Genomic DNA, 18,125 nt, shown 5'->3' with positions numbered 1-18,125 from the left:
AATGAGCAAATTAAATATGCTCTGTAGATCTGCTCATAAGTGTGGTGAGCCGTATCCCGATAGCAGCAGAGACAGATAAAAGGCAAAAAGGCACCTACCAGACATTCCTGACCAAAGAGGGAACAGTCTATCATGCTTGTAAAACTTTGGGGTTAAATTACTAAAGCAAGTCCCATTGGCGGATTTCCCATTAGGTCCGGGCTTAGGGCGGCAACATTTTGGATCGGCAAAAATGTCCGCCCCCCATATACTTTTGCCACACACATGGGCATATTGGGCCTGATGGGAAGTCATTTAGCTGTTGCGGCTGCCTCCATACCTGCCGCCCTGCATCTCCTTCTGAACCGCAGCGCCAGTGTGACGTCATGGCGTCTCGTTGCCATGGCAACGCAAGGTTGCAGCGCCAAATGACGTCATGATGTTGAGTTACCATGGCAACGTGACGCAGGATGGCGTCACATTGGTGACGTCCACAGCGTCATTTTGACGCTACAGTTCCAAAGGAGGAGGTGGGCGGCAAGTAAGAAGGCAATAGCTAAGTGCTTAGGGGTGGCGGATTTTGAAATCCACCGCGGCAGACCCTGTAAGCTCAGAAGCCAAACACCACATCATAAATATTGTGTCAAAAAGAGTGCTACTAGGATTGTAAGCTCATGTACAGAACAAAAGACAAAAAGGTCTAGTGCTTCATCTAACTTGACATATTATATAGTTAAATACTTATCTGTTTATCTTCTCATAAGCAGGGGTTATTTAGTTAAATTCTTTGGCCAAAGTATTTTAAGCCAAGAACCACATCACAGTATGGCCCCATCTGTAGGTCCTACCATTGCTGCACCTGCAAAAAGCTCCCATAACCTCCCTAATGAAGGGAGAGCAGTCTTTAATAGACTGGTCATTCACAGGTGCATAGCCAGAACTGCAATGAAAAAGGTGGGATGAGTGAGCTTGGAAACAAGGATGAGGGGTCACTAATCTCCATGTTGTTTTACCAAATGAAATTAACGAACCCCCCCCGGCCCATGTAAGCTCAGAACCCAAATCCCCATCATAAATATTGTATCAAAAAGAGCTGGCTACATACTCTGTGTCAGTTTATAATATCATCAGGTAATACTCCGCTCTATATACTGACACAGAATATAACCTGACCACACTATACACTGACACTGTGCTCTGTCAGTCTATACAGGTATTAATTTGTATAATTGTCTTATTGTTGCCCTTTGACAATGCCACTGGTAAATTCTGGCGCCAACTCCCAGTCAGGTTGGCCATCCCGGTCTGGGAGGGCCCGTGACTACCGCAGAAGACCGGTAATTAGTGGAATAACAATTTGCAAATCACTAGGTTGGAAGCCACACTCCAGAAAGCTATGGTCTAAGCATGTGTAGTAGGAGCAAGCACTACCTTATTAGGCCTTATTACAATGTGATGTTGGTGAGGAAAGTATACCAACATAGTCTTCTCAATTTCTGTGGAAACTCCTAGTTGCAGGGTACATGCAACCACACACGCGGGTTCTCTTGATAAGGCTTTTTTATTGAGCGTTAAAAACATACAGCATACAAAAACAAAATAGCTTCTCTTCAGCATACAAAAACAAAATAGCTTCTCTTCAGCAGACAAAAACAAAATAGCTTCTCTTCAGCAGACAAAAACAAAATAGCTTCTCTTCAGCAGACAAAAACAAAATAGCTTCTCTTCAGCATGCAGGACACAGATAGTTCATCACACATGTACTTTGAAAACAGACCTTATAGCAGTAATCTCTTCAGTATTTCAGTCCTGTCTCCTGACCAGCTAGCCTGCATGTGTGTACAGCCTGGGGTTTTTAAAACACCTTGATTATGCAGCTGGGGTCAGACTAATTAAGCAGCCCCTATCAACTGAAACTTAACCTCATCACTGCTGCACTGCAAGCCTAAACATAGGTTTGCCAGGTATACGGCTGGTGACGTTCATTCACCCTGTCACACTCCTACTTCCAAGTAGGAACAAAATGACCAAAGGAAGGCAAGGTCCACCTACCCCTAGCAATAAGAGGAAGAGCAGGGTTCTTGCATAGAGTTTGTACTGCTAGTATAATATAATAATATACCCATGAAAATATCTACATACCTAGGTCCAAAACCATCTGCTTTGAAACCATCTTCCACATGCTGAAGAAATGTTCAACATCACGCAAATTAAGGAAACCAATGTCAGACCGGGGCATCTAGAGCCCACAAGGGAATCCGTTGTTAGGCCCTACTCAGGAAACCCCACAATAGACCCCTGGCCCCCAAACTGAGCAAACATAAAAAAGCATTTGCATGTCATTACCCAGAATCCCTGACTGCAGTGGATGCCAAGTCAAGGGTGGGCAAACTGGGGGGTGCAAAATTTTGTAAGGGGGGCCCCCGCTTTCTTCCCCACAACATTTAAATTGATTTCCGGGGGAGAGCTCGTGTCCTCTGTAATTGCCTCATGCCTGCTCTCCAGCTTCTACTGACACGTGTCGCCATGACAACGTCAACTGGCAAGGCATTGCCATGGCAACATATCACATGACAGCGAGACGTCACAGAGAGATGCCGGAGAGCAGGTTGGAGAGCTAAGCGATAAGGGGGAAAGGTAGAGTTGCAGACCTGTCTGAGACATGTGAAAGCGCCACAAGTGCCATTTCTATTTACTGTTTATTCTCAGTAAGACGTGCAGCAGAGGTGGCTAAATCAGGAAAAGAGCATCAGATAAAAATGTATATATGCCGTATAAAATAAAAAAACAAAACAGGCAACAATAAGTAGACCAAGTGTTCCTGGTCTACCTTAAGTATATAAATCTATGCTGTAAAGTTCACATATAAATATAGATGCAAAGATATCGGAAGTAAAGGAACTGAATCCTGCCATGACTTCAGTGGTTTTCTTTTTTATGAATGCTTAAAAGATTAGGAGTGGAGTTGCAGGCTAAAGTACACCGATTACAGTTTAATTACCGTAATCTACACTTGAAGAGAGAGAGAAAAGCAAAATCATAACAAGAATTTAAATTCTTAAAAAAATCCTTTACTTATACTTAGATCTCATTGCCTTCTTAAAATTGGTGGAAGTGATAAGAATTGATAAGGAGTCAAAGCAGCAGTGCTCCAAGATATCGGGCACGTCGCATTATGTCAGCAGACGCAGACATGGGCCTGCCGTAGCGGTATCTGTCGGGTTCTATATTGAGCTGTAGGGCTTAGTAAGCGGGATATTGAGTTAGCAAGTGAATAGAGCAGCTCCTCTCCTGGCTCTGTGTATCATTTCCTGGCATCAGTGCCTGGCTGGCTCCCGTCTACGCTCCCGATTCAGAGTGTAGTCTGACACTACTTATCACACAGTATCCCCTGAAGTCTCGCTGCAATTCGGCTGTTGATTGCTTAGCTAATTTTACATAATTTGCACTAATGGCTACCATACAACTCTCAAGGTCAACAATATATTTGCATTTACTAATTACCCTGTGCTTGATTGTTACTGAATACGGTTTCATTTTATTACCACCATATCCTACTACCACACTTTTTAACTACTGTTTATATCCAACAACAGTTATATACTGTATCTTGTATCCTGATTTGTGAAATGTTATTTTTTTTAAATAGGATGGTGTGCAACAAGTAAATTCTTTGTAAGAGCACAGCTCATATGCTCTTCACCTCTTCTGTAGTGCTTCAAGTACCTTATAATGAAACCTGTAGGCTTGAGACCTGCATGCCATTGCAATTTGAAAAGCACTGGAGCCGTGGAAGCAGCGTTTCAGATGGTATATATCAGGGGTGCTCAACTCCGGTCCTCAAGTCCCCCCAACAGGTCAGGTTTTCAGGATATCCCTGCTTCAGCACAGGTGGCTCAATCAGTCCCTGCTTCATCATGCTTGAGGACTGGAGTTGAGCACCACTGGCATATAGCATGCTTACTTACTCTGCATATAAGCTGTAAGTCATATATAGACCAACTGATTTACTTCCACACTCCATGGTTTCCAACTCTGATTCTCTATTTCCTAACATACACACACATGCATAATAATATGAAAAGAAAGAAATATATATAGCATGTGTACATATGCAAAACATGTTATATCAATGGCGCTGGGCCCCAAGTAACACCAAATATGGGATCACCAATGTAATATTTGGTGTTACTTGGGGCCCAGCGCCATTGATATCACATGTTTTGCATCTGTCTCTTCTGACCGTGGGTGTCGGAGTTATATCCCAGGCTGTGGGCCATTACCAGGTTATTTTATTAGCGCTACCTTTTTTTTTGTTGTTTAGCATGTGTACATAGTACGTCCATCAAGTTCAACCTTTGCTAAATTTAGACAACAGATACTTTATCCTATATCTATACTTACTTATTGATCCAGAGGAAGGCAAACAAAAAACCCCATTAAGGGGAAAAATTAATTCCTTCCTGACTCCAATAATTGGCAATCGGATTACTCCCTGGATCAACATCCTTCCCATGTATACTTATTTGGTATATCCCTGTATACCTTTCCCATCTAAAAAGATGTCCAACCTTTTTTTGAACAAATCTATTGTATCTGCCATCACAGTATGTGTATTTATTGTACAGTATACACATACGTATTATACACAATATTGTGAATACAATAAATACACAGTATGTGTATTTATTGTATTCACAATATTGTGTATAATACGTATCTCAAGGCAAGCTCAATAACCCCCTGTGCAACATTTAACAATTCAATTTCACAAGAGGGAGAAACAAATACCGCTGCGGCTCCAATTAACACTATGCCCGTACATGTAAGCTTTATAGTGCTCTTGTGACATTCAGTCAACAACATTCCAAGAGTCAGGTGCTGGCGGCCTGTATGTCATCCCATGAACATCACAGCCGGTGCTTTTGTCTAGAGATGATTACAAGATGAACATAGCAGAGGGACGTGCACTCCCATTCAGATAAACCGGTGGAAGAGGTGAAGGCCATTAATCTATGAAATGTATTGTTCTAGGGCGGCATTACCCTATGGGTTACATTTGTAATATTTAATTTGAGATGCAAGTCATCAGCTGGCTGATTCAACAAAATGTGCATTTACATACTGCTGTGAAAGGCGAAGTAGTCATGACAATACAGCTATTTTTTTTAACTTTATATTATTAAACTGTAGCTAGCAAAGAGGATGTATTTGTGGCACTTGAATTTAAAGTTGGGTGAAGATGCAGGGATTATTATTTGAGATGTGTGTGTTCTTTTCAGATTTAGCCTTACCTTTGTACCATTTGACACTAGTATTGCAAAGTTATTAACAAATAGGTAACAAGTAATAATCCCCAAAAATTCTGACATTACTAGGAGGTTAGAATACCAATTTCAAATGTGTAACAATTAGTAAGAAGGGATCTGAATATCTTGTGCAGTAGAAAGTAGACATCAATAAACTGAACTTTTGCTTTATTCTATAATATAGTATTTTATGTTATGTTTTTGGATTTTTTTGCTTAAATAATATGGGGCAGATTTATCAAGTGCCAGTATGGGTTAGATCGTTAGAGCACATGACTCTGCGTTAACTGCCATTCAAGGTCAGGTGCGCTAACCTGCAGCTGCGCTTGATGAATGTTTCCCCCTTTGTTTAGTATTTAACCATATGAGTGCCCAATGACGTTGCCACCATGTAATGAGGTCTGGAACTCCAGGGGCCCCGTGCTGCAGTGGCTACTACATGGGCGTTCAGCTCATTGTCAAGCGTGAGTATTCTGGACCCAAGCTCACTTGTAGCATGTGAGTAGGCCCATGTAGCATAAACTCGTCCCCTTTAAAAACAAACAAAGGCCTTCTATTTTATTCAAATTGGGTGGGGTTTACAGAAATATAAAAGCACATGCATGGAGTTTTGTGGTAGGAAGTGTCTCTTGTGAGGGGAAGGTAAAAAGGAATCCATTTCTAAGGGAGCAGTGGAAGATTCATCTACTCACTGTGTCTGCTGATAAGAGAAAGCCCACTTTCCTTTCCAGACAAGAGCAAGCCAAAGAGGCATACTAATAAACAGAGAAAGGCAGGGGGAGAGGGCTAAACCAACTCAAGCTATGAGAAGTGAGAGGTTGCCAAGGTAACTGACTGGCGGCTTGTGGAAAGGCTATATTGTAACAACAATGTTGCAACTACACAGCAGCACTGGCTGCTTCAGATCAGGGAATCATGCAACTTTAACTGGGGAGAACTGGCAGCCTGAGAGCAGAAAAAATACACAGAAAATATACAATCCTGTTCCAGGACAGTGAGATCATGTTCTGCGCTTCTGTGGAGCACTATCTAGCCGGCAGAGGAACGGTATTGGAGGACTCCTCCTCTTTTGTTCCCATCGTCCCATCATGTGATCAGAAATGCCGTGGCCCCTCCAGCATGCAAAGAGTTAAACATTAAACAGACGTTTGTATTGCTTAATATAGGCTAAAGCTTGTAAATTCCGCGCAATTATTCAAATCCTTGCTCTCTGATTGGATAATGCCTGCAATTTTAACCAATCAATAATGGGCCGAAATTTTTGGCACCCTGCCAAGTTTTTCAGCCAATCAACTTTCCGTTCTCATTCATAAAGAGTGAGATCAGCTCTCAGACAGGGGAGGTGATAGGACAGGAGACACAAACAAGGAGTGAGGGGAAAGGTTTGTGTGTCTGTTGTATGTGTAACCATGTCACCTGTGGCTACTAGCCTGCCCTTGTACTGGCAGTAAGCCCTGGTAAGAACAAGCCTTGCCAGCAGTTAAAGCTGCAGTTCAGTCTTTTTTTTTTTTTTAATTGAATAGTTTCATGTGGGCAATCTCTAATTACCTAAAGAACTGTATAGCTGCCAGTCAAATCGTTCTCCATGTATTGATCGGCGAAATTTGGCGACATCTTTAGATATGGCATATGTTTTTCATCTGCTTCTGTCAGTCAGTGGAAGCTCATGAATATTCATGAGCACTCCTGCACTGACATGTGCAAGAGGGATGGCAGGGCTGACAAAGGGGTGTGCCAGGGCTTGTGACAGGACATGAAGGGGCAGTGCCTTAGCAAATGGTTGTTAAAATAGAATACAAGAAAATTGTTCTTTCAAAGTTGTTGTTTTTTTAAACAGAAAATGCTAAAAGTATTTTTTCTTACTACAGAACTGATTTATTAACAAAAACACACATGCAGAATATTGACTGAACTGCAGCTTTAAGATGGGTTTTCCCCACTCCATGGTGTTGCATTTGAGTGACAGTGGGAGGCGGTGACCTCAGGCCTGAGCATGTCCAATCATGGGACGTACCAGGTGCCCTCCTCCTGGCTGTACTTAAGGACAGTACCGCCCCAAATTTAGGCAGGCAAGGTCACACAACTGGGAGCCTGAGATTGGGGCCTCTGCTCCTTGAGTGTGTGCCTATACCCTGACTCCTGATACGGGAGTTGGGAAGAGTTAGGAAAGCTGCAGGGGCCCTGACCTGTAGTGGTTGTCCAGGGACCATCATCCAGTAGATAGCTGATCCTGAGAAGCTGTGATTGAGCAGACTACTGCTGTGTGTTGGTGGTATCAATAAAGACCGTTCCTGTTTGCATATATCTCCTGACTGGGTGTGATCTTACTGGAAGGAGGGGAAGTATTTCTACCATAAGAAATCGCCTGCATTAATTTTGGAGCCTGCGGCAGATGGTGGCGCTGCACTGGTAATGTACCCCAGAAACCTGATCCTGTATCCCCACTACCATCGGCGGACAGCTCAGCCCTCCTGTTACCAGCAGGTATCATGCACCACACGAACAGTAATGCCCAATTCTCCCACCAGGTCGGGGAAACACAGTTACATATGTTTTGTCGGTGAAAAGGGGGTCAACAGACTGTTTTATTGGGGTGTGTGTGTCTTCTGTTGGTGTGTTTTGTGGGTGTAGAGGGGGCATCAGAGTCTGTTTTGTTGGTGTATGTGTTTTGTGGGTGGGGGGGAGGCTGCAGTGCGTGTGTCTTCAGTGTGTGTTTTGTGGGTGGAGGAGGGATGCAGAGTGTTTTGTTGGTGTGTGTGTTTGCAGTGTGTGTAGACAGGGGCTGCTGGTGTGTGTTTTGTGGATGTAGAGGTGGAAGAGTCTGTTTTGTTGGTTTGTGTGTGTATCTTGTAGTGTGTGTTTTGTGGGAACAGAGGGGGCTGCAGGGTGTCTTCAGTGTGTGATTTGTGGGTGGAGGAGGGGTGCAGAGTGTTTTGTTGGTGTGTCTGTCTTCAGTGTGTGGGTTTACAGGGGCGCTGCAGTGGGTGTAGAGGGGGGCTGCTGGTGTGTGTTTTGTGGATGTAGAGGTGGGCAGCAGTCTGTTTTGTTGGTGTGTGTGTGTGTCTGCAGTGTATTTTGTGGGTGTAGAGGGGGGGCTGTAGTGTGTGTGTGTTTGTCAGTGGGTGTAGAGGGTGGATAAAGGCTGCAGAGTGTGTTTTGGTGTGTGTGTCTGTGTGTGTATGCAGTTTTGTGTATTTACATAGGGCTGTAGTGTGTTTGTGGGTGTAGAGGGGAAGCTGCTGTGTGTGTTGTGTGTTTTGTGAGTGTAGAAGGTGGAGGAGAGCTGTAGTGTGTTGTGGGTGTAGAGGAGGGAGGCTGCAGAGTGTGTAGGGGGGACTACAGAGTGTGTTTGCGTATATAGAAGGGGGGGTTGCCGTGTGTGTATAGAGGGGAGGCTGCAGAGTGTGTGCATGTAGAGGGGGGCTGTGTCTATGTACAATTTCCTTTTAATAACTGCAGTAAAAGCAGAAGAATGTAGACGATCATGCTGAGAAAAATCAATGGCTACAAAAGGTCTATCTTTTTTATGAAAATGTAAAAAAAAAAATAATAAGGCTACATTTAGTCTATAATAGTAATAATCCCGTCAGAACAGGGCATTCATTGCAGGCCAATAATTCCCTGGCTGGGTTAAAGTTCAACTCTTCCAGTAATTGGCCAGTAATGCCATTCTTCAGGGATTATTACTTAAATAATAAAATCGTAACGATATGCAGCCCACCAGATGCCCGCTGGTATCTTGATCTGTGTTTTAATATATCATTGATATTGATTTGCAGATAAGGACATCAGATAACAGTAAATGGAACGGACTAAGTAAGACGAGAAACATGACGCCATTCATGGTGGAGATGAATTTACCAGAAGTGAAACAAAACACTAGCATTGCAAATTCCAGGAGAGTGCATGGAACTTAGTTCTTGCAAGAATATGACACAAAAGGGGATATGTATGAAAGGCTGCCAGCAAACATTGTATCAAAGAAAACATCCCTTGAATGCAATTTTTTTTTTGCTTTGATAAATATACTCTAGTGCTGTTTTTTTTTTTTGCACCAGATTTCCAGATCCAGTCTTTGATAAATAACCCCTAAATTGCACACTTTCAAATCTGTGGTTTTTTTTTTGTTTTGTTTTTTTAACTATTGTAAACAATTTTAGAAAATTTTATTTTCTGCAATTCTTGAATAATAAAGATTCCATTCACTGAAACGAAACATGCATTTAGTTCAAAGTCGTACAATGTGGCTGCTCGTAACAATATTCAATATTTCATATGGTACAGTTTGCTTGCCCAGATTACTCATGACATGGCAAGAAGTAATAAAAGGATTGTTTCTGGACATTCAAAATACAGAAATTGAAGTATCAGGTTCAATAAGTGTGTTTCTGTAAGGATGCGGGGCTTGCGGCGCTCACGACGCGACCCCTCCTTACCTCCAAATGCCCCCGCTGCCGCTCCCAGCCTGCCTCCGCTGTGCGGGGCGCTCCCCCCGCTCCCAACGGATCGGCGCTGCCCCGCAGACTCTCGGAGCGCTGGCGGCCTCCTCTGGTCCCGGGCGCGCGCTCACCAACCTTACAGAGCGCGCCGGGCAAGGATAATTTATTCACTGCACTAGCAGTGAAACCACGTCCCCAATCCTCACACAGGCTGTCACTTAACCCTAAACCTCCCCACCTGGCTGCCTATCATAGGAACCAATCCAGGACAGCTCCTTGTGCTCCTCCAGGACTGCCTCCGCTCCCTATTGGTCAGCCGCAATATATATACCTGTCTTGCCTCTCTCACATCGCTCGACATAGTCTCCACTGCGGATGTCTACTCTGGCACTTTCTCTCTTTGTTTATTCAGGTCACGACCCGGCTTGGCGGATTGCACTCTCTGGCTCTGGACCCCGGCTCTCAACTGACCTCGCTGCCTCTTACGCCCCTCGACCTCGGCTTCGACATCGACCTTCCGGAACTCTCCTCTCCCTGACCTTGGCTAACGGCAACGACTACGGCTCTTCTTTACCGGAACCGGCAAGTATTGCTACAGCTATTACCACCTGGCCTGGCAACGCCTAAAACACCACACTCCGGACACGCTCCTTTTGCTGCGGGTGCGTGCACGTATACATCACCACCTCAGTATAAGGGACGGGTCTGGTCTGCGGGCAGCACCGGCGTAACAGTTTCTGCCACAAATTTGCTACTAAGAAAGTGAGCCATTTGGACAGTGGTTGTAAAGGAACTGATGCGTTAACTTGCCCAAGTTCACATTGCACATGTCGAGGAGATGTATTGGATATACACTCTCAACACTCTCCATCCGCATGGCATCAACCTGGATTGGGAGTTAAAACACTTCCTCCAGGGTTGATCATGTGGGGAGTGTTGGGAGTGTGTATTTGATAAAGTACATCAACATTGTTCATCGGTCTATAACCCACACCCACACACTCCAACCCCCCTTTTTTTCACATATGTACCTATATGGACTTAATGTAATTTATATATAGTCTCATATATTTGGGATGTGTATATTTTATTCTTTGAGATTGTTTGTACATTGTTTACCTTTCAAATTAGAGGCATGTTACAATGTATTATTTCAATGTTCTTAGCATCTACATTCCTCCGCAAGGGTATTGCCTCCATTACATGATGTGATATGTTTATACAATTATTCATACGGAGGCTACATGTTACTTTTGTTTTCTTTGTTTTTAATATGTTATTAGTGGTTTTTTGTTTGAATTTTCTGCATGTGTGTTAAATCCACCTAATGCAGGTGTTCTATTGTATACTGCCCGGTTCATTCATGGTTTTTCATAGTGTAATCAAGGTTACCACCCACCACTGTGGCTCATTAGCATTCTAACCAATGATGATCAAGGGCGGCCTTTTTAGATACCCTGCTATATTGAGAGATTGTACTCTTTGATAAAGTCTCTGCTACGAGACGAAACGCGTCAGAGATGGTCTCTCTGTAATGTGCAGCACCGTGAAATAAAGCTGATTTTATTGTATCCTGACTGAGCTCCGTTTCTGCAGTGACCGCCACCTTTCTACACTACTGTAATTGTGAAAAGGCTAAACTTTTACTTCCGTTTTGGAAATATTTGTTTTTCTTTTTTTTTGCTTTCACAAATTTCCTCACAATTAGGCCTCGGGCATGGTCAGCGCGTGAGGAGCGCTTGTACTTGTGAGCCCCTACAGCCACAATGAGAGCGGCTTTAGTAGGGGCTCGCCTACGCTTCCGCAAGCGCGCGGAAGCGTAGGTCTTAGGTAAATGTTAAAATCAAGCGCTTGCCGGAGCGCAGGGCCGGTCACGTGAGCGGTTCGCCCAATGAGGGCGAACCAGCTCCGTGACGTCACTGGCACGCCTGCCGACACGCCCCCGGATTGCACGCCAGCAGGAACCCTGGCCGAGGCCTTATAGTGTACAGCAAATACAAATATCACTTGTGGGTACATTTACATATCTCAGAGAGGTTTGCAACCCTGTCTTTCCCCCATTATTTCCCCAGGGATTCTGGGTAATGACATGCAAATGAGCACTGTGTTTCACATTTTGCCTGCTGTATTACACAGCGTTGTTAAAGAAGTGAATAGTAAGGCTCATAAAAGTTAGAGTGAAAATCACTAAATTTGGTGACATTTGTTATCCTCTGGGTACAGTACATTTTCAGTGGGGGATTTTTGGCAAATTTCGATGCTTTTTCCAACAACAGCAAAAGTCTCATTTTTGCCACATTCGTGAACTTACACAAAGGTTTCTCATATCTCTAAGGAAGTGTTTATATCTTTATGTTTCCTTTTCTATGCATCAAACAAATGCAGTCAACACTGACTTGGCATGAATGTAGTGAGGTTTGTGTAGTGAAAAAAGGTGCTGGAATTATAGGCAAATAAAAAATGATGTATATTTCAACGGTAATGCATAAATCTAGCTAATAAGTGTATTCAGCAGACAGTATGGGGCACCTCCTGGTACTCAGCATCATTAGTAATTATTCCTTAATTGAAATATAGGGGCCTATTCTATAAGCCTTCATAAAAAAAAAATGCTGGGCCGTTTACACCGCCAGTGTTTTGAGCGTTGCTATCACGGTATTCAGAACGCCTCGATTACCTGTGATAGCAAAATTCCCAAAACGGGCGAGTAGCCGGCGACGTGAGGATCGCCTCTCTCAAAAGGCCTTACCCAGCAATTTGTTCTAGCTGCAGAGAGAACTGCACAGAGAGAGCCGCCTCTCCCAGCGCAAATCTCACCAGTGATCGCAAGATTTTCATATACATTTTAATACTAGTGTAGATGAGCAGGGGGTCTCTGGAGCAGAACTGCATTCATTTCAGATCCGGGGACCCCCTGCTTCCCAAGATACAGACCCCGTTATGGGGAGCCGGTATCTCCTATGCCTTTAAATGTCTCGCGTCAAGTGATCGTGGGAATAATATGCATTGGAGATACCGGACCCCCATAACAGGGCCTGTATCTCGGGAAGCAGGGGGTCCCCAGACCTCAAATCAACGTGGTTCTGCTCCGGAGACCCCCTACTCATCTACACTAGTATTACAATTTATATTAAAACAGCTTCATTACCTTAGCAGCTAGCTGCTTAGGCAATGAATGGGGTTAAAGCTCAATAGCCTGTTTATTGGGGCAGAGGTGGTGGATGAAGGAGGTAGTATTTCCAGGGTGGGTGCTTAGGCCGGCCTGGAAGGTTGCGGGAGGGGTTAACCCCATCACTACCACACCGCCTTCTCTGCAGGTTCTCCCCACCCTAACTCCAACTTTTCCTGGTGTGAGGATTTTGGGAGAAACTCGCCAGTCTAGAGCCGCCATTCGCCTCGATAAACTAATCGAGGCTACTAGAATTGCACGAGTTTCAGAACCTGCCTATAAGTGGCTCATCGCCGGTCACCCAGCGATCTATTTTGGACGGCTGAAAAAATTGGCGATTCATGCCTTTATCGCCCACTTATCAAGGCTTACAGAATAGAAGTAGGCATTTTGGGCGAAAAGGCCTCGATAAGTGGGTTATGAAGGCTTATAGAATAGGCCCCATAGTCTCTTGTTGAATTTTAACTTTTTGGCAGCCAAGGGAGCCTGCAATGCATTGCACAGCATGTTTTGGTGCCTCATATTCCAGACAATGAACATCTTTCAGTGTATAGTGATAATGACAATCACAATTCCCAAAACACTACTAGTTTCTCCACCCAAATAAGACTTCATCAAAAACACAGACCTAGTAATGGAATCTGGAACTCTTCACTGTTCATAGGTTTACCCACCACCTGTCCCCAGCATCAATAAACCCAGCTAAGCAGGGCAAACTAATCATTTTGCCATTTTGGACCACCACACATAATCAACATGGCAAACCTATAAAGTACCTGTGCGCTGGGTTCAACAGATACATATGTGGCAGACGTTACTGCACCTGTGATGTGATCTGTTAACGCTGGTGCAATATTTGACACACAGGTTAACACATCACCATTGAAAACAAAGGTAACGCGTGCATTATCTTCCTAACACCCACATTATTTGTCCCTAACTTCTGCTAAAAATGTATCTCTTTAAATGGGAGCAACATGTTCATTCTTATCCTGCGTGGGAAATATAAAACAACCATCACAGAGGCGCCATTCATCTTGAGAGGAAGAAGCAGGTAGCCATAAAAAGTCTATTGGTTCTTTTTTTAGACATGACTCCCAGGATCTAATTAAGGAAATTGATTGTTAAAAGGCCTGTTAAAATGACACAAATTGGTACTTTATGATCAGCAGTAGTGGGCGAGGAGCTGGAAGTTCACAGAAATACAAGTTTCAAGCTCAACATGATCTTGGAACAAGGAAATCCATCTTAGCCATTGACGAAAATAATTTACTGACTTGTAAACAAAATACATGCCTGTCACTTGCTTACCACAGGAAAGCATACTACAACTAATTACTTAAACAATTAAGCATATTGGAAATGTTCTCACCATTTATAATACCTAAATAGGAAAGGAAGGGTGAGTTGCCATGTTGGTCCTTTCAACCATGTAGTAACAGGGGAGAGAATAGGTTATATCAGTGGTTCCCAATCTGTGCGCCGCGGCGTGCCTAGAGGGGCGCCGCGATTATCCCTCCCCACCATCCCTCCGATTATCCCTACCCACATCACTCCTTCATGTTGGCCGGCCCGCAGGGGATTGGCTGCAGGTCAGAGGAAGCCGGGGCGGGGCTTTCGCTTTGTGCAGAGTGTGTGTGTCTGCAGAGTGTGTGCACGGTGAGTGTGTGTGTCTGCCTTCCCGCTCCTGGCTCCTCTGTCTGCTGGTGGCTGTCCCCTTCTGCTCCGGGTGATAGAAGAATGTGGGGGGGGGGGAGCCGCCTGCACAGATCTCCTGCCTTTCCGCTCCCTCTTCCTCCCCCTCCCCCAGTCACTCACATCTGTCGCTGCCTCTGCTCTCCAATGTATGTGTGTATCTGTGTGTATCTGTATGTGTGTATTTGTGTGTGTGTATTTATTTGTCTGTGTGTGTATCTGTGTGTATTTATTTGTGTGTGTATCTGTGACTGTGTGCAGGGAGCTGCCTGCACGGATCTTCTGCCTTTCCTCCCCTCCTCCCCCCTCCCTCCCAGTCACTCACATCCGTCGCTGCCTCTGCTCTCCAAAGTGTGTGTACCTGTGTGTGTGTATTTGTGTGTGTGTGTGTGTGTGTGTGTATGTGACTGTGTGCATGTGACTGTGTGCAGGGAGCTGCCTGCACGGATCTCCTGCCTTTCCTCCTCCCTCCCTCCCTGAGAGAGTGAGTGAGAGTGTTTCTGAGAGAGTGAGAGAGTGTCTGAGAGAGTGAGAGTGTGTCTGAGAGAGTGAGAGAGTGTGTCTGAGAGAGTGAGAGAGTGTGTCTGAGAGTGAGTGTGTGTGTCTGTCTGAGAGAGTGTGTGTGTGTCTGTCTGAGAGAGTGTGTGTCTGTCTGAGTGAGTGTGTGTGTGTGTCTGTCTGAGAGTGTGTGTGTGTCTGTCTGAGAGAGTGAGTGTGTCTGTCTGAGAGAGTGAGTGTGTCTGAGAGAGTGAGTGTGTCTGTCTGAGAGAGTGAGTGTGTCTGTCTGAGAGAGTGAGTGTGTGTGTCAGAGAGAGTGAGTGTGTGTGTCTGAGAGAGTGAGTGTGTGTGTGTCTGAGAGTGAGAGAGAGTGTGTCTGAGAGAGAGTCTGAGAGAGTGAGAGAGTGTCTGAGAGATTGTGAGTGAGTGTGTGAGAAAGTGAGTGAGTGTCAGAGATTGTGTGTGTGTCTGAGTGTGTGTGTGTGTCTGAGTGAGTGAGTGAGTGTGTGTCTGAGAGTGTGTCTGAGAGAGTGAGTGAGTGTCTGAGAGTGAGTGAGAGTGTGTCTGAGAGAGTGTGAGTGTGTGAGAGAGTGAGTGTGTGAGAGAGTGTGTGTCTGAGAGTGTGTGTGTGTGTATGAGAGAGTGTGTGTCTGAGAGAGTGTGTGTGTGTGTGTCTGAGAGTGTGTGTGTGTGTGTGTGTGTGTGTGTGTGTCTGAGAGAGTGAGAGTGTGTGTGTCTGAGAGAGTGAGAGTGTGTGTGTCTGAGAGAGAGTGAGTGTGTCTGAGAGTGAGTGAGTGTGTCTGAGAGTGAGTGAGTGTGTCTGAGAGTGAGTGAATCTGAGTGAGTGAGTGGGTCTGAGTGAGTGTGTCTGAGTGAGTGTGTGTCAGAGAGAGAGTGTGTGTCAGAGAGAGAGTGTGTGTGTGTGAGAGAGAGTGTGAGAGAGAGAAAGAGTGTGAGAGAGAGAGAGGAGCGAGAGAGTGTGAGAGAGAGTGTGAGATAGAGTGTGAGAGAGAGAGAGAGTGAGAGAGAGTGTGAGAGTGAGAGAGAGTGTGAGAGAGAGTGTGTGTCTGAGAGAGAATGTGTGTGTGTCTGAGAGAGTGTGTGCCTGAGAGAGACACCAACTGCGCACTGCAACTGTTAGGTATGTATATACACCTTTGTTTTTACTTTGGGCGCCGCGGAAAAATCCTGATCGCCCTGGGGAGCCTTGAAAAAATCCTGATCGCCTTGGGGAGCCTTGAACCCAAAAAGTTTGGGAACCACTAGGTTATATGATACCTTTTATTGGACCAACAAGTAGTTGAAATGTTGGAAGCTTTCAAACCCTCTCAGGGTCCTTCATCGGGTTTGGCAGAAATACAGAAACACAATATTATATACAGTGTATGTAAGAGGGATATCTGGTTGCAGTGGTTGTTGAGAGGAAATGGGAAATAAAATTAAGTAGTAACAGGTAGCCTGGTGTGGAAATGAACAATAAAAACATAAAAGGCTTTTCTCTCCATTGAAATGCAAAAGTTGGACGAGACAATGTATGTTTAGAAATATCCATCTATTATATCTCTACTCACCATAACTATTTTAATATCTGGTTCTCTATATAAAGAATGTTACCAGGGAATAGTGCACACACACACACACTACATATAGCTGATATACCCGGCGTTGCTCTGTATGTAAATCAGTAATAGGTAGTATTATTTATAAATAGGGGAAGAATAGGATCACTATTTGGTGGAAAGGTTGTATAATGATGTTGAAAAGAAACATGGAAGAAAATCTAATACGATGTTGTTTAAAAATGGTTTCTTGTAAACACACCACAGTACAATGTATATTTTGGTGACATAAGTGATGTAAAAATGTGAGTTATGTGTCCCGCTAGGGTGTGAGCGGGTGTGAGGCGGCGGGTGGGTGTTCAGTACATTTATTGGGAAAGGGGCAAGGGGAGGGGGGGGGGGTTAGAAAATGCTTTCTTCATACATATACATTTTAAAATATTTTATTATTGATTATTCATTTGATCTTTGATTTTTTTATTGATTTTTTATTTATTTATTAGTATTTATTGGCAATCTTATACATATAGTTTTTTTGTTTTATTATTCTCTTTGGTTCATTATATATCATTATCATGGTCACTTAATCATTTATTTGTATTATTGTTTATCCTTTGATTATTCCTACCCCCCTCCCCCATATATATAGACATACTAGCTGAGAGACCCGGCGTTGCCCGGGATGTAATTTGGGGGGGGGGGGGGCGTACGACAGGGTTAGGCTTCCCCCCCCCTTGACAGCTAGGTGGGTGACTGAGTTGACTGAGTGTGTGGGTGACTGTGTGGGTGGGTGGGTGACACTTGACTGAGTGGGTGGGTGGGTTGGTGACTGAGTGGGTGACTTTGGGTCGGTGACTGGGTGGGTGACTTTGGGTCGGTGGGTGGGTGACTTTGGGTTGGTGGGTGGGTGACTTTGGGTCGGTGGGTGGGTGACTTTGGGTCGGTGGGTGGGTGACTTTGGGTCGGTGGGTGACTTTGGGTTGGTGGGTGGGTGACTTTGGGTCGGTGGGTGGGTGGGTGACTTTGGGCCGGTTTGACTTTGGGTCGGTGGGTGGGTGACTTTGGGTCGGTGGGTGACTTTGGGTCGGTGGTTGGGTGGGTGAGTTGGGTCGGTGGGTGGGTGAGTTGGGTCGGGGGGTGGATGACTTTGGGTCGGTGGGTGGGTGACTTTGGGTCGGTGGGTGACTCTGGGTTGGTGGGTGGGTGACTTTGGGTGGGTGGGTGACTTTGGGTAGGTGGGTGACTTTGGGTCGGTAGGTGGGTCGGTGACTGGGTGACTTTTTCAGAATCGGTGACTGGGTGGGTCAGTGACTGGGGTCGGTGACTGGGTGGGTCAGTGAGTGGGTAGGTGGGGTCGGTGAGTGGGTGGGTGGGGTCGGTGAGTGGGTGGGTGGGGTCAGTGACTGGGTGGGTGGGTGGTTTTGGGTGAGACTGGGTGGGTGAGTGTGAGACTGAATGGGTGGGTGAGTGTGAGACT

At 44.9% G+C, this 18,125-nt stretch overlaps 1 protein-coding gene across 5 annotated transcripts in view; it reads right to left on the bottom strand.

The window, feature by feature from the left end:
* WIPF3 (WAS/WASL interacting protein family member 3) overlaps positions 1 to 18,125 on the bottom strand; it is a 74,894-nt gene that overhangs the window by 43,292 nt on the left and 13,477 nt on the right. The gene's annotated exons all lie outside the window — the stretch shown is intronic.

Source organism: Ascaphus truei, chromosome 2 (genome assembly GCF_040206685.1).
Source record: "Ascaphus truei isolate aAscTru1 chromosome 2, aAscTru1.hap1, whole genome shotgun sequence".
NCBI classification, from domain to species: Eukaryota; Metazoa; Chordata; class Amphibia; order Anura; family Ascaphidae; genus Ascaphus; species Ascaphus truei.
The sequence above is the reverse complement of the archived record's forward strand: the minus strand, read 5'-3'. Positions and strand labels throughout refer to the sequence as shown.